Consider the following 14,950-nt stretch of genomic DNA (forward strand, 5'->3'; position numbering starts at 1 on the left):
TAAAGTCCAATTGGGTCCCCTAAAAACTGGAGCAGTGCTTAGTTTCTCCTTAAGTTTCTCAAATGCATTTTGACAAGCCTCATTCCAATTGAAAGATACATCTTTTGCGAGAAGCTTAAACAAAGGCAAAAATATTCTACTAAAATTTTCAATAAATCTCCTATAATAGCTTGCATAACCAAGAAAGCTTCTTACATCTTTTTGATTTGTTGGAATTGGCAATTTGACAATAATTTGAATTTTGGTTTGATCTACCTTGATTCCCTCGGGAGAAATATGATGTCCTAAGACTATTCCCTCATTCATCATCATATAACATTTTTCATTGCTTAAAGACAAGTTGGTTTCTATACATCGTTGTAAAACTTTCTCAAGATTTTGCAAAGAATTGTCAAAGGAATCACCATATACTGAAAAATAATCCATATATACCTCAACACATTCGTGGACCAGACCAACAAAAAATGCTAATACTGCTCTCTGAAATGTTGCTAGAGCATTGCACAAGCCAAATGGTAGCACATTGTAAGCATACGTGCCGTAGGGATAGGTAAATGTTGTTTTTTCTTGGTCTTTTGAGGCTATGCTAATATGATTATAACTGCTAAAATCATCCAGGAAGGAAAATGACATTTTTCCAGCTAATGTATCCAAAACTTGGTCAATAAATGGTAATGGAAAATAGTCTTTAAGGGTGGCTTTATTCAGTTCTCTGTAGTCAACACAAACTCGCCACTTACCATTTTTCTCGGGGACTATTACTATTGGAGATACCCACTAGCCGCCAGAAATGGGGTAGATGAACTTTACTTTTAGTAACTTCTGCAATTCGTCTCTTACAATCTCTTTGAGCATAGGGTTCATCTGTCTCTGTGGCTGCCTCACTGGCTGAATACTAGTGTCTGTATAGATATTGTTGACACCTAATCCTCAACGGATGGGTGAACTAGAACGTAAACAGACATCAAGAAGATGAACTGTTCCGTCTCCTTCTTGTATATAAACAATAGTTCTCTTAATGAAATATCATCTCAGTTGTCTTCTGTTCATTGAGGAGTTACCCTGGCCTGACATGGTATCAGAGCACAGGTCCCAGATTCTTAAAATAGCCGTAACTCCTTCATTTCTGCTGTTGTCCTCTGCCCTGAGCACTGCCAACGCATCTGTCCATAATGTTCTCTGGCGCACCAGCGCTGCCTCTGTCTTGACATGGTCTGCCTATAACGCTAGTCTGTCCATATTCCATAATTAAACGTTGGTCTGACATGCTCCTCTCTGCTTCCGTTTGATCTCTCATTTGCACTGCCAACGCATCTGGGCATCCGTTTTTTTTGCTGCCTCTCCACAACGTATACACCAGGAAAAACCAGCGATGGTCCCCATACCGCCTTGAATGGTTCTGGAATTGAATTGAGGGCGATGCCATAAGGGTATCACAATCCAATTCAGGGAAGAGGATAGCCTCACCGTTTTCTGCACTGGGTTTGAATTGAGATTGTAATGGTCGGGATGTTAGACTCTCCCATTTATTCTGTATGTCTAAGTGTTGTTCTCCAGCTATTTCCTACATTGCGAGCCCAAGTAGCCGGATTATCGACATCCACAAAGAATAGAATATTGGATGGTCTGTCTTAAGAAGTGCATCCCTCATCCTTGGGTACCTGACTTCAGGTTTTTGAACCATCATCGAAACAATTATCATACTTGAGATAGTCGATACCTTGTTGATGCAACATTGTTGCCGGTAATGATTTCCTGTCCTCCCTTGATGTTGTTATTATTGTGCTGCGTCTGTGGATGTTGATGTAGCGTTCCCGTGAGCAGTCTCTAATCACTGCGACGCCGCATCCCCATCTCCATTTTTCGGCCTTGGGAAATGGTGGGAGGAGTCAAAAGTTAATCGCTGTTCGGTGCTGGTAGTGTGCCGGTTGTTATGTGCTTCTTGGGAGCTTGCTGTTCTGGATATTGTATCTGGTTCTGCGCTAAATCGGCTTAATTCGAGCCACGGAAATGCTTTGCGACTAACGAGGCATGTCGAAGCAAACATATTTATACCCGATTCGCAGAAAACAGTGTTCGATTCATTCAAAGTTTGCTAACAACTGCTGAATCTCGAAAACCGGTCAAGCAATTTTCGGTTTTAATTGGATCTGCAATCCGCTTTCTTAAATTGGCGGTCTTAGTGCAGAATGCATATTTGTGGCCTTTTGAGAACTTTTCTTTTTCTGTATAGGGTTTGATTATAAATAGTATGACATTATTCCATAATGCGGGGGTTTTTTTTAAGGGCTGACATTATTCCATAATGCGGGGGCTTTTGTAAGGGCTGAGAGTCAATCTGGTTATGGGCTCAAGTCTAGAGAATCAAAGGGATTTATGGTGATTTTTTAGTCTTTTCAGTGAATTTTGAAATTGTAATACCATTGCTGCTCCAACTTTGTAGAGCTCGCGGTTAATACCATTGCTGCTCCAACTTTGTAGAGCTCGCGGTGAATGACTGATTATTTTTAAACAACCAAAGTTATTTCCCACAGAAATATTTTGAGTACAATTTCACTGTACATCAGTAAAAGTTTTTTTATCAGCAGAAGTTTTTTTTTTAGCAGAAGTTTTTTTTTACAGAATGCATTCAATCATCTCTATGGTCGGAATAGTTCTCACTGGCAAGGAGAACTATTCTGAATGGTTTTGGATGGTAAAACACACCCTCATCTACAATGAGTTGTGGAAAGGAGTGTGTGTCGGAGAAGAAGACAAAGACCCTGTGCAGCCTACATCAGATAAAGAACTTGTCATTTGGGAAAACAAGAACAGCAAAGCCTATGCATTGATCACAACATCTGTAAATGAAGAAGTAAGTCATCATATTTCATCCTATTCCACTGCCTTTGAAGCTTTACAAAAGCTGAAAGAACTCTATGATTCACATTCTGCACTTGAAGTTGTTCAGCTCATGATTAAACTCTTCACTCTTGAACTGAAAAATAATGATCCCCTTGCTCTTGCATCTGAAATAAAGTCTATAATGCATGATATTAAATCCACTAAGGTTGAGCTGGATATCTCTCTTATTGCCTTTCTCAAAGCACTCTATCCTACCTACTCCAATTATCTTGAGTCTTTACAAGCAAATGGAAATCTTAAAGACATAACCTTTGAGTCTCTTGTGAAAAAGTTTGCTGAAAGAGAGAAAGCCTTTGGAAAGAAAACAGTCCCTGAATCTTCTGAAGAGACTGTTTGCCTTGCTCATAAAGAAAAGCATCCTGCTCAAGATTCTACAAGAGGAAGAGGTGGACGAAGAGGAAGAGGAAGATACTTCAGAGGCAGGGGGGGTAGACATTCTCAAGCAGAAAAGGCAGATTTGCATTGCATTCGTTGCAAACGAAATGGATCACATGATGCTTCTACATGCAAGCTACCATGGGACAAAATTGAGCAGAGAAGAAACCAACAGAAAGGTAAAACTGATGACACAGACAAAGGTAAAGCACCTGAATCCGCTCACTATATTGAGGCACAATGTAACATTGGAGTAAATGAAGATTTGTTTAATGCTTCACTTGCTTCTTCGAAAAATGACTGGTTGCTTGATTCAGGAGCAACCTGTCATATGACTCATAGGAAAGATTTTTTCGAAGATTTCACTGATAATGTTGATGGAGCAGTATACTTTGCAGATCAATCAAAAATCAAGCCATCAGGGCTTGGCACAATCAGGCTTAAACTGCCTGGTCTTCCAGACTTTCTTCTGGATCATGTTCTATATCTCCCACATCTCAAGATAAACTTGGATCATGTTCTATATCTCCCACATCTCAAGAGAAACTTGCTGTCCCTGGTCCACATCCGCCAGCAAGGTCACTCCATTCACATGTTTGATGGCAAGATTGAGGTAAGAAAGGCATCTGACCACTCACTTGTCATGAGGGGTATAGAAGAAGAAATAATTCTTAAACTGCAAGGAACTTCTGCTCATGCACAACATTTCTCATATATTTCTCATCATGAAGAAGGTACACTTCCGTCAAGTTTATTATGGCATGCTAGATTTGGACATTTAAACTATGATAGTCTCCGCTTGTTGAAGAAAAATGGTGTTGTTGGTTTGCCTACAATTCCTAGAAAACATAAGCAATGTGATGCTTGCATTCTAGGAAAGCATAGCAAACAGTCTTTTCATGATTCACATTCAAGAGCACATAGGAAGCTTGAACCCATTCATTCAGATTTATGTGGTCCAATGCCTGTTTCTTCTGCAAATGGAAATAAATATGTCATGACATTTATTGATGATTACACCAGAATGTGTTGGGTTTATTTATTGAAGAACAAATCTGATGCTTTTCAAACATTCAAGAATTTTCATAAGTGGATTGAAAATGATGCACAATCTCATATTGGGTCTATTCGTACTGATAATGGAAAAGAATATACATCAAATGAATTTGAACACTATCTTCGCCAACATGGGATTAAACATCAAAAAACCGTGCCTTATAATCCTCAACAGAATGGTGTATCTGAAAGAATGAATAGAACAATCTTCAATATGGTACGATCCATGCTTTTCTTCAAAAATGTAAAGACAATGTTTTGGGCTGATGCTGTTCTATGTGCTGCATATATAAAGAATAGATGTCCATCTAGTGCTATAAGAAACAAGACTCCTTATGAATTGTGGTATGGACATGTTCCTTCGGTAAAACATCTCAGGATCTTTGGTTCCACCTGTTATGCTTTAATACCAAAGGTACATAGAAACAAACTTGGTGCTAGAAGTCGTAAGTGTATCTTCCTGGGGTATTCAAACACATCTAAAGCATACCGTCTCTATGATGAAGTAAATAAAAAGTTTGTTGTATCTAGAGATGTCATTTTTCTTGAATCATCCAAATCTGACAGTGTTGTTGAGCGGCAACTTGATCTCTTGGATAGATTCACAAAACCGAAATCATTTCAAGAGTTTGATAATCAGATTCCACATCTTGAAGGGGGGATTCCTATAATAGATCAACATGTGGAATCTTCTTCTGAAAAAAAATCTCCCCTGCATGACACTCCAACAACGGATGATGCTTTAAGTGATGTAATTGATAGAATTGGGAGACTCAATCTTGATTCAGACCCAACTCAATCAACAGAGCAGCCTGGACCATCTCAGAAAGGTCCCCCAAAGTGGCTGACAAAGACACTTGAAAGTGTTCATCCTGATGAAATTGGAAAAACAGGAACCAAAAATACAAACCGACAAGATGGATGTGATGTAGATAACTCTAATTCACCAGTTGATATGGATGTTACTTATGATTGTGAATTGAACTTGTCTACAGATTTTGAACCAACTTCCTTCAAAGAAGCTGCTTCTCATGATGAATGGAAAGAAGCGATGCAGAAGGAGTATGATGCCCTCATAAAGAATGGCACTTGGAAGCTGGTTGATCCTCCATTTGGAACCAAACCCATTGGCTGCAAGTGGGTCTACAAGAAGAAGTACAAAGCTGATGGCTCACTTGACAAGCACAAAGATAGGCTTGTGGCAAAAGGTTTTGCACAGAAGGAAGGGGTCGATTATGAGGAAACTTTTTCCCCCACAACAAAATGGGCCACCATCCGGACACTCTTTGCACTAGCTGCTCAGAACGGTTGGAAAGTCCATCAAATGGATGTAAAAACTGCATTCTTGAATGGAGATCTAAAAGATAATGTTTTTATGTCCCAGCCTGAAGGATTTGCTGTGAAAGGACATGAACATAAAGTATGCAAACTTGTGAAGTCCTTGTATGGTCTCAAACAAGCACCACGAGCCTGGTATGAAAAACTAACAGAGCATCTTCTGAAACTCAACTTCAATCATTTTGATCTTGATGATGCAACTTTATTTGTCAAGAAAGTTGGCAAAACAGTTGTATATCTTGTGGTATATGTAGATGATCTTTTAATGACAGGGAACAATGAAAGCTATATTGCATCCATAAAGAAATAATTAGGAAATTTTTTTGAAATGACTGATTTGGGCTATGTTCATTACTATCTTGGCATTGAAGTAACCCAACATCCAAAATCCATATTTCTTTCTCAAAAGAAATACATTGGAGATTTGTTAAACAGATTTGGCATGACAGAGTGCAATCCTCTTTCTACTCCAATGGAACAAAACTTGAAGCTCACATCTATTGAAGGAAAGGAATTTGAGGATGCAACAAAGTATAGACAACTTATAGGAAGTCTCATCTACCTCACTACTACCAGACTAGACATTTCATTTGCTGTTGGAATCCTCTCCAGACTTATGCAAAAGCCTTGTGAGGGACATTGGTCTGCTGCAAAAAGAGTTCTAAGGTACTTGAAGGGAACTCAAGACCTTGGAATCAAGTATACACAGGTGGACGACTTCAACTTGATTGGATACTCTGATTCAGACTTCGATGGAGACAAAGAAACTGGGGCATCTACTTCAGGATATGCTATGAGTCTTGGATCAGGAGCTGTCTCCTAGAGATCACGCAAACAATCAGTACCGGAAGATTCCACAACAGAAGAAGAATACGTGGCAGCAGCTGAAGCAACGAAAGAAATTGTGTGGCTCAGGAAAATTCTTGAAGACTTGCAGGTAAAACAAACACAATCGACTCCACTCATGATTGATAACACCTCTGCAATAAAGTTGGCCAAGAACCCAAAGTTCCATGATCGTACTAAGCACATCAATACTAAATATCATCTGATCCGACATCATGTTGAGGCCAAAACAATCCATCTCCGTCATTGTTCCACAAACGAGCAAATTGCAGACATCTTCATCAAAGCGCTTGGAAGAGAAAAGCTTGAAAGATTCAGAACGATGCTTGGACTCACCAACATCCCTTCAGATTAAGGGGGGGGAATGTTGACACCTAATCCTCAACGGATGGGTGAACTGGAACGTGAACAATCATCAAGAAGATGAACTGTTCCGTCTCCTTCTTGTATATAAACAATAGTTCTCTTAATGAAATATCATCTCAGTTGTCTTCTGTTCATTGAGGAGTTACCCTGGCCTGACAGATATGGTGAGTGCAAGTTTTCGGGCGAATTCCCTGCATGTCAGTGTAGTCCCAAGCAAATGCCTTTTGGTATTTGATAAGCAAATAAAGCAATTTCCGTTCCCGAGATGTTTCTAGAAATTCCCCAATGTTCAATGTTTTTCCTGGGCTGATTTCTATATTATTTCTTTGTGTGTTTGTAATGGAGTTGATTGGAAATATATCTTCAAATAATGCTTTCAGAGAATACATGGTACAAGTCTCTTGAAAGCTTTGTGCCAATATTTGATCTATAGTAGTGTATTGTTCATTTCTCAACTCCTTTGAAACATCAGGTTGAGAGAGAAATTTCCACTAAAGCTTCATTATTGTCTTCCCCTAAATCATACATTTGATTGATGCTTAAAACAAAGTATATTTCTTCCCTATCATTGTATTTGTCATCAAGCCATAGGTTTTGTGTTACTGTTGGAGCTTGTGCTGATGGGTACAAGGTAAGTTTCTTTCTCTCCGTGCCTCTAGAAATGATCATGTTACTAGATCTACACCTAATGAATGCATCAGCAGTTGCCAGCCATGGTCTGCCAAGTATGAGTGAGTGTCCTCCTAAGTTTGATTTTGGCTGGAGTACTAAGGAATCAACTGGATAGTCCCAAGAGTCCAGTGAAACAATTATATCTTCCAGTATCCCTTCAGGAACGACTTTAGAGCTATCTGCTAATTCCAAACCAATTGGGGTTGACTGTAAATTTGTTAGCTGCAAAATTTTTCGTTGTGTCCAATGTCATTACATTTATTGAGCTCCTAGTCAATCAGAGTGTTTGGAATTGAAATTTTGTTGATAATTGCTGTGACTCTAGGTATGCCTGGGTCAACATATTTTTCCATGGAAATGACATTTGACATTAAGCCAGCTAAATTTCCAATAACATGTATTGTTTATGGATCAAATCTTTTCTTTGCAGGCTTTTTGAGACATAGTTCTTTAATGGCTTTGGTATAAATTGGAAGATCCTTGATTGCGTGGAGTAATGGAATTTTTACATACACATTTATCAATTCATCAAGAACATCAAATTGTGGAAATTGTATGGGTAATTTTGGTTGAAGTAACCATTCTGGAAATGGAGGTGATTGTACTGTTTTGATTTGTTGACCCTGTTCTGGATTGTTTTGTTTGCTATGTGTTGGATCATTTTGTTTGTTGTGTGTTGGTATTTCTTGTTCATCAATTTGACTCTCTTTTTGTGACTGCGTTGGAACAGGTGGAGGTTCCTTTTGCAGAATTCGACCTGACCTTAGTTCAATGTTTTGCAGTGGCAGAGTTGGGTACAATGGTCCCTCATCCACGTTGTAAGATGGTCTATCTATTCAGTTGTTTGGGTTAGCTATGGGTTGAGCTAGTAGCTGCATGGGTTTAGGAGGTTGATTGGATGGTAATTGTAGCTGTGGTGAATTTATTTGTGGAGGAGTAGGTAAGGTTTGTTGAGGATTTTGTTGTTGATAAGCAACTGGTTGCTGAGGGTATTGTTGTGGATATGGCTGAGAATATTGTTGCTGATAGTGTTGGGGATATGGCTGAGGAAATGGTTGCTGATATTGCTGAGGTGGTTGTTGAGAAAATTGCTGAGGATAGGAATATCCTTTCCATCCTTGTTGTGGATAAGTTTGTTGTTGTTGATTAAACCAATTTTTCCAAGGCATAGGAACATTCCAAGAATTTTGAACAGGCATGTTATAATTTGTTGGATTTGGATTTTGAAACATACCTGGAGGTCTTGGTTGCCATGGCCTTCTAGCTCCCATGAAATACATGTTCTCCATTTCTGCGTTGGCTTCCAAATTATAGTTCTGCAAAACTTTCATCTTTGTGCAATCCTTAGTGTCATGATTTTCTGTACAAAACCCACAAATCTGCACATTATCTAAAGGACATTCTTTCAAAGCATGTTTTCGTCTGCATTTGGGACAGAATATAGATAACTCTTGTTCTTGTTCATCTTGTCTTTTCTTTGCTTTTAAAGTGTCTATTTGATTCCCCAAAGTACTTAAAAGGTTTGTTTTGAAATCTTCAAATAGATTGCCTAGTTCAGCTCTAGTGATATTTCCTGTGGCAGATTTAGTGATCTTAGATGTCATAGCTCTTCTTCCATTTCTTGCCCTACTTCTGGAGTACTTCTGACACAAGTCAACAATCTCATCAAAAGGTAAATTAGAAATGTCCCCTTTACCCATGAGATTGAGGTCATCTAGATATTCATCCCAGATGCCCTTAAGAAATATTGTTCGAATAAGATCAACAAACATGGCTCTATGTTTTGATTTTTGTAGATTATATGAAAATCTTTCCAAGTATTCCTCTAAGGTCTCATCTTCTTGTTGATTCATTCTAAAGATGTCATCTTTAGAATCTTTTGATCGACAGTAAGGTTGATACTTCTTCAAAAAGATTTTTCTCATGTTATCCCAATCAGTGACTGAATGTTCACCTAATCCCATGAACCACCTAAGTGCTGCTGCTTTTAATGTAGCAGGAAAAAGTCGAAGTCTATGTGCATCATTGGTATATCCATAGGTTCGGCATACTATGTCAAATTCAAACAAAAACGAATCAGGGTCTTCATATGCCATACCATAATAGTTGGTAATACAGATGGTAGTGTATTTTTCATTTTAATTTCCTCATCCATATACTCTCCTCTATCTTGAATTGGAAATTTAAATGTGGATTCCTCTGCCTCTGGTGGATTTTGATTTCCTCCAAACAGAGTATCATTTCCTTGTTTTTCTTCATTCTCTCTTTGTCTTCTCCTTTCTTCCATTTGTCTCTCATACTCTCTTAGTTGTTCTGCAGTAGGTCCTCTGGATCCTCCATCTTCAGCCATTGTGATATGTGACTTGTCTAAGGTTTCTATTTCTTCTTCCTGTTTTGGTTCTTGAGGAACAATCTGTTCAAGGATAGGCTGTTGGATTCTTGTACTACTCTCTTTTAGTTTCCATACTATAGAAGTCTCAGGTATATATCTTTTCTTTGCCTCACGAGCTAGTAGGATTTGTCTTTCAATGAGAGTAAGTCTTTGGCTTGATCTTTGTTTTTCCTCAAGTTTTTCCACAGTAAATTTTCCAGTTGGTGTTGTGTACTCAATCATTTCTAATGGTTCTGCTCCTAACGACACCAAAATGTTTGGATTTTACTTGCTAACGTAACTTAAGCTTTTAATTCCTTTATCAACCCGAGAAAGTACACTTAGAGGCACTCATCTAATGTATATAGATCTAGAAGGATCTAGGGTTCTAATGATAGCCTAGTGAAATGAAATTAACAATGCTCTCTTACAAGAGGTCCTTCCTTGTCTTTTCAAGCACTTAAGCATCAATTTAGATGAAAACAAATCTAATGAAATTCTGATTGCTTAGGTAACAAAAACAGAGTATTAATTCCTTTGTTAGGGGTTCTACAATTCCTTTACAAGAATTTTGTTCTATAGAGTCCCTTTCAAAACAATTTCTAAAACTTAGCTATTCAAAGCAATATTCAAGATGAGTAGTTCTAGAAATCAAATAGTAAGTGATTCTTTTACAAGATTCATTCAGCTAATTACTAATTGAATTCTGCATTCCAAATCATGAATTATGAATTAACTCTGAAATCAAAATCATGAGATAACAAGCATGTTTGTTAATCCTTAAGATGGATATTGGTTGAGTCCTTTTACAAGGCTCTTTCACAACAAATACAAATCTTTCAATTAACAACTTTCTTGTAGAACATAAATGAAATAGTAAACTCTAAATATCAGTTTTATCAATGCAATTTAGAAAGAAAACTAAATAAGGAGTGTACCAGCTCCGTAGTTTGGGACCTTCCACACTTCACAAGCACATTATAAGCTAACTCAAGTGAAGAAGATTATTGGATCTTAAAGCATAAGCTGAACTCAATGTTGTAGCTCTGAATTTGAAAATTAAAAGTCACACATAGGCTGTTCCAAGTTCTTCATAAATAAAAAACTAGACTATCTAGTTCTCCCTTTGAGCTATTTATCACCAATTTCCATAACAAAAAGAAACTATTCATCTTCCCCAATATCATAATGAAATATTATCAGTTACATCAAAGGAGGTCGAAATTGGTTCAAGTCCTCCATTTAGTCAAAAATATCAAAGAAAATAGAAATTATGTTCACAAAATCTGGAAATTCTGTTGAAGTGGCTGGGTTTGACCAGCGTTGACCGGACACCTATTTCCTTCAAATCCGAAAGTGGATAGGTAATCCACCATCTGTGTACATTTAGCTTCATGCCCACAATCTTCGAATTCACCAACCTGTTATGCAACATGTCAAACCATGGAGCAATTACAGGAAGTTACAACTTCTTGTAATTTTCTGGAAAATGTCATTTTTAACACAATAATTTCAAAATAAAAATAATGATAATGACATCATATCATTTAGTTTCTAAGGGTTATGGATGAAATATGAAGGTTAGATGGTCAAAAATGATGAACAAAAGAGGATTTTTAAGTGAAATGGACAGTCATAATTTGATACCAACAATCACAATACTGAGATCTTTTGAGTAGGTGCTATTTTCCATTGAGTTTCACATTGCGTTGATGTTTACCAACTTATTTCTCATGTTTACGTTGAACTCTCTTAGTGTTTGTGTTTATTTTCTTTTCATTAAAAGGAAAATTGTTTTATACGAGTAGGAGAAACTACACTAATTATAAACTCATTTTGTAATAAAGTTGGATCTAAAAAATCAAAATCCAACCATTTATGAATCTAACAAAGGTAAGCCACCTGCTCCACAAAGCACAACATTATGTTTACGAGAACATAAATGCTTACCTATCCTCTGTTACACATTTGTAGTGTCTAAGTCCTAGGATATATTCACCATTTGATCATCCTATATTATGTTGAATTTTTATAGTTACGATCAGTCTTCATATGAAGGAAAATGATAAATATTGTTTGAATCTCAAGTCAGCTTCAAGGTAAGCCACTTGTTCCTCAAAGGACAACATTATTTTTAGGAGAAAAGCAATGCTCATCATCCCCTATTGCACATTTGTAGTGTCTAGGATATCTTCACCATTTGACCATCCTATATTGTATTGAATTTTTGTAGTTATGATCAGTGTTCATATGGAGGAAAATGATAAATATAATTTGAATCTCAATTCAACTTCAATAGAGGGAAAATCAATCTTTGAAATTTAAATTATTTGTCTTCTAAAAGTCAAGTCGGCCCCAAATGCATAAGTTGACCCAGTCCAAGAGACACACCACTTGGGGGCATCTTAGATCACTATAAATTCACACTCGTTCTCCTCTATTTGAGAGCAATTTGTATTACCATATGAGGTAGAATAAGAACGAATCTAAATGAGACTAGATGAATGAATCTGATGGTAGAATAAAAGGAAAAATTTGAGGCATGAAGGACGATTTCTGAGGTAGTAGACCAAAATTTCTGTGGAAAGTGCAGGAGGCCAGAATTTTAGGAAGCTAAATTTGTCTCTGTTTGACCAGGTTTGACCTGGGTTTGGTTACTAGTCAATTTGAATTTGCTTTTGACTAGGAAATCAGATTCTATCTCTTGTTGAATTGGACAATTTCTCTAAGAAAAGGTTGTTGGGTTTATCCCAAGATAGATTTTGTCTCTCTTGTTTGGCTGTCTCTTTATGATCCTATTGGCTTTATTGTTTTATTGTTGAATATTTTCTATGTATATTTTATTAATGATGGATGTGGCACAAGTTAAGTCAAAGTAGTAGCCACCAAAAATATAGCCCTAGTCAAGTCAAGGATGGTTTTGATTCTGTATGGAAAACGAGGACCAAAATTATTATTTGAGATAAAGACTTAATCTTATCTAAGTCAAAATTGAACTTTTGTTTAGGCCACAGTAGCCCTGTGGAGGCCGCACCATGAGACATCAAGCCTTGATCTGAGTAAGGTCTGTTTTGTGACCAAATTTGGAGTCTGAATAAAGATTGGACTTGTAATGAGACTCAACCCGAAATCAACCCTGATTAGGGCAAACTTAAAGCCATTTTTGAAGGTCCTCTTGAGTTATTTCAAGCTTATATGCCTAAGAAAAATTTGAAGGATTAAATGATGATTTTGAGAGCCAAGCCCTGATTAGTGTTTTCTGACTAAGATTGAAGAAAGAGGGTCAAAGCCCTAGAAGGAGACCTAAAAACCTTAGGTTAATATATTATCTGGACCGAGATAGTAAAAGGGTCTTAAGGATTAGACCATACGACCAAAAGGCCTCAAAAGTTTTAAGAGCAATTTTGAAGTTTGATGGCCTCAACTCTAGTTCCAGGAGGGTCAAAGGGCCTCAATCCAAGATCAAGGTCGACGAGAAGCCTTGGTTCAAAGGGAAGATAAAGATCGAATACCTTAAATCTGTAAAGAAGCTAGTAAAGTTATCTTTGTCTACTAAAAGGAGGTTATGAATAGCATGGTTTGTAAATCCTACTTATTTTGGAAGTCTGCTATGTATATAGGTCACAAAAAAGAGAAATTGAATAATACATTGGAATTATGTTATACCACTAAGGTATCATGACTTAAATCCATTCAGAATGGATTCGAAGATTATTTGATTCAAGGGAGATAATTACCAGATTAACTCTTGCCATTATCTGAAGAAGGAGAAACTGGGGGTATTGGCTATAGACATTTTTAAAGAAGACCTTTTTTTTGAGGTCACTTGTTGAGGCAGAAAGGACATTTGAACACACTTGCCTCAAGTGTCTTGATTTGTTGAGGCATATTGTTAATGAATTCCGACTACTAGCCTCATGATTTCAATTGGAAAGTAAAAAGAATTCATGATTTAATATTTATCACTGTATTATGTCGATCAAGCACAGGGAAAAAGTTCAATTTTGAAAAGCGTGTTCACAATGAAAAAGAGGCTAAGTTCCTTATCAGTTTTTGAGACAAAAAATTCTCTTGCAAATACCGAGTCACCTTAAGGACTGGAGTTTTCCTTGTAAAGGACAAATTATTGTCGCTGCTATGATGGTCTTAAGGAGGCCAAGTTACTTATGTTGGAAAAGCAAGAGACTTGTAGATTATAGTTGACTTTCCTTACTTGATAATTACTTGTGATATTAGTTGGTCTTTTATTACTTATTATTTCTTGTTCATCAAGCAATTACCAAAACAATGAAGATCATAAAGAGATAGAGTACATAAGATATAGTCTTCAAGCCAGGGAAAAACCCCTCCAAGGGGAAAACCCAAAAGGAATACTTCTCTTCTTATAGAATCAGTTCAAAATGAGACTTCCAAGACCCAAAGACCAAAGCCAAAAATCCTCCCAAGCACCAAGTCAACCCACCAGCAAGATCTCTTTCAAATGAACCAAATTCTTCCAAAGTCAGTGAAAGTCAAGCTCGGTCCAAGCAGCTTCAACTTAGAATCTCGACCTTGCAACTTCAATTTGCAATTTTGACTTGCAATTTTGGCCCTTGCAACTCACACAAAAACTCTAAGTAGCTTTGTATGTGTGGACAGAAAAAGGTGTTTCACTAAGAGACCTTCCTTCCTTCGACTTCTTCCTCTTCTTCTTGTCTTCCTCGCTCTTCTTCTTCCTTCGCTATTGCAGATCAAACTTGAGTGAATTGGTGTATCAAGTGAGTCGAAGTCCCTCTTATTTATAGCCTTCTTGAGGGGTTGAATAGCCCTCTTTAGGCCGACTTCATCATGACTGGGCCGACTTGGTCTTGGAGGATAAATTAGCTTTCTTGACTCAAAAATAATTATTTTCTTTTGTTACAATGAGTCTAAATGGGACTATAATACATGAAAAAAATTCTTCTTTGACCTAGAAAGTCCTAGAAGCATGAAGAACATGCTTTGACCTAGACTTGAGCATGAAACCCATGCTTTGACAAATAA

Source organism: Pinus tabuliformis, chromosome 8 (assembly GCF_031772625.1).
Source record: "Pinus tabuliformis cultivar Carrire ecotype Pingquan chromosome 8, CPIR1, whole genome shotgun sequence".
In the NCBI taxonomy this organism is placed as follows: domain Eukaryota; kingdom Viridiplantae; phylum Streptophyta; class Pinopsida; order Pinales; family Pinaceae; genus Pinus; species Pinus tabuliformis.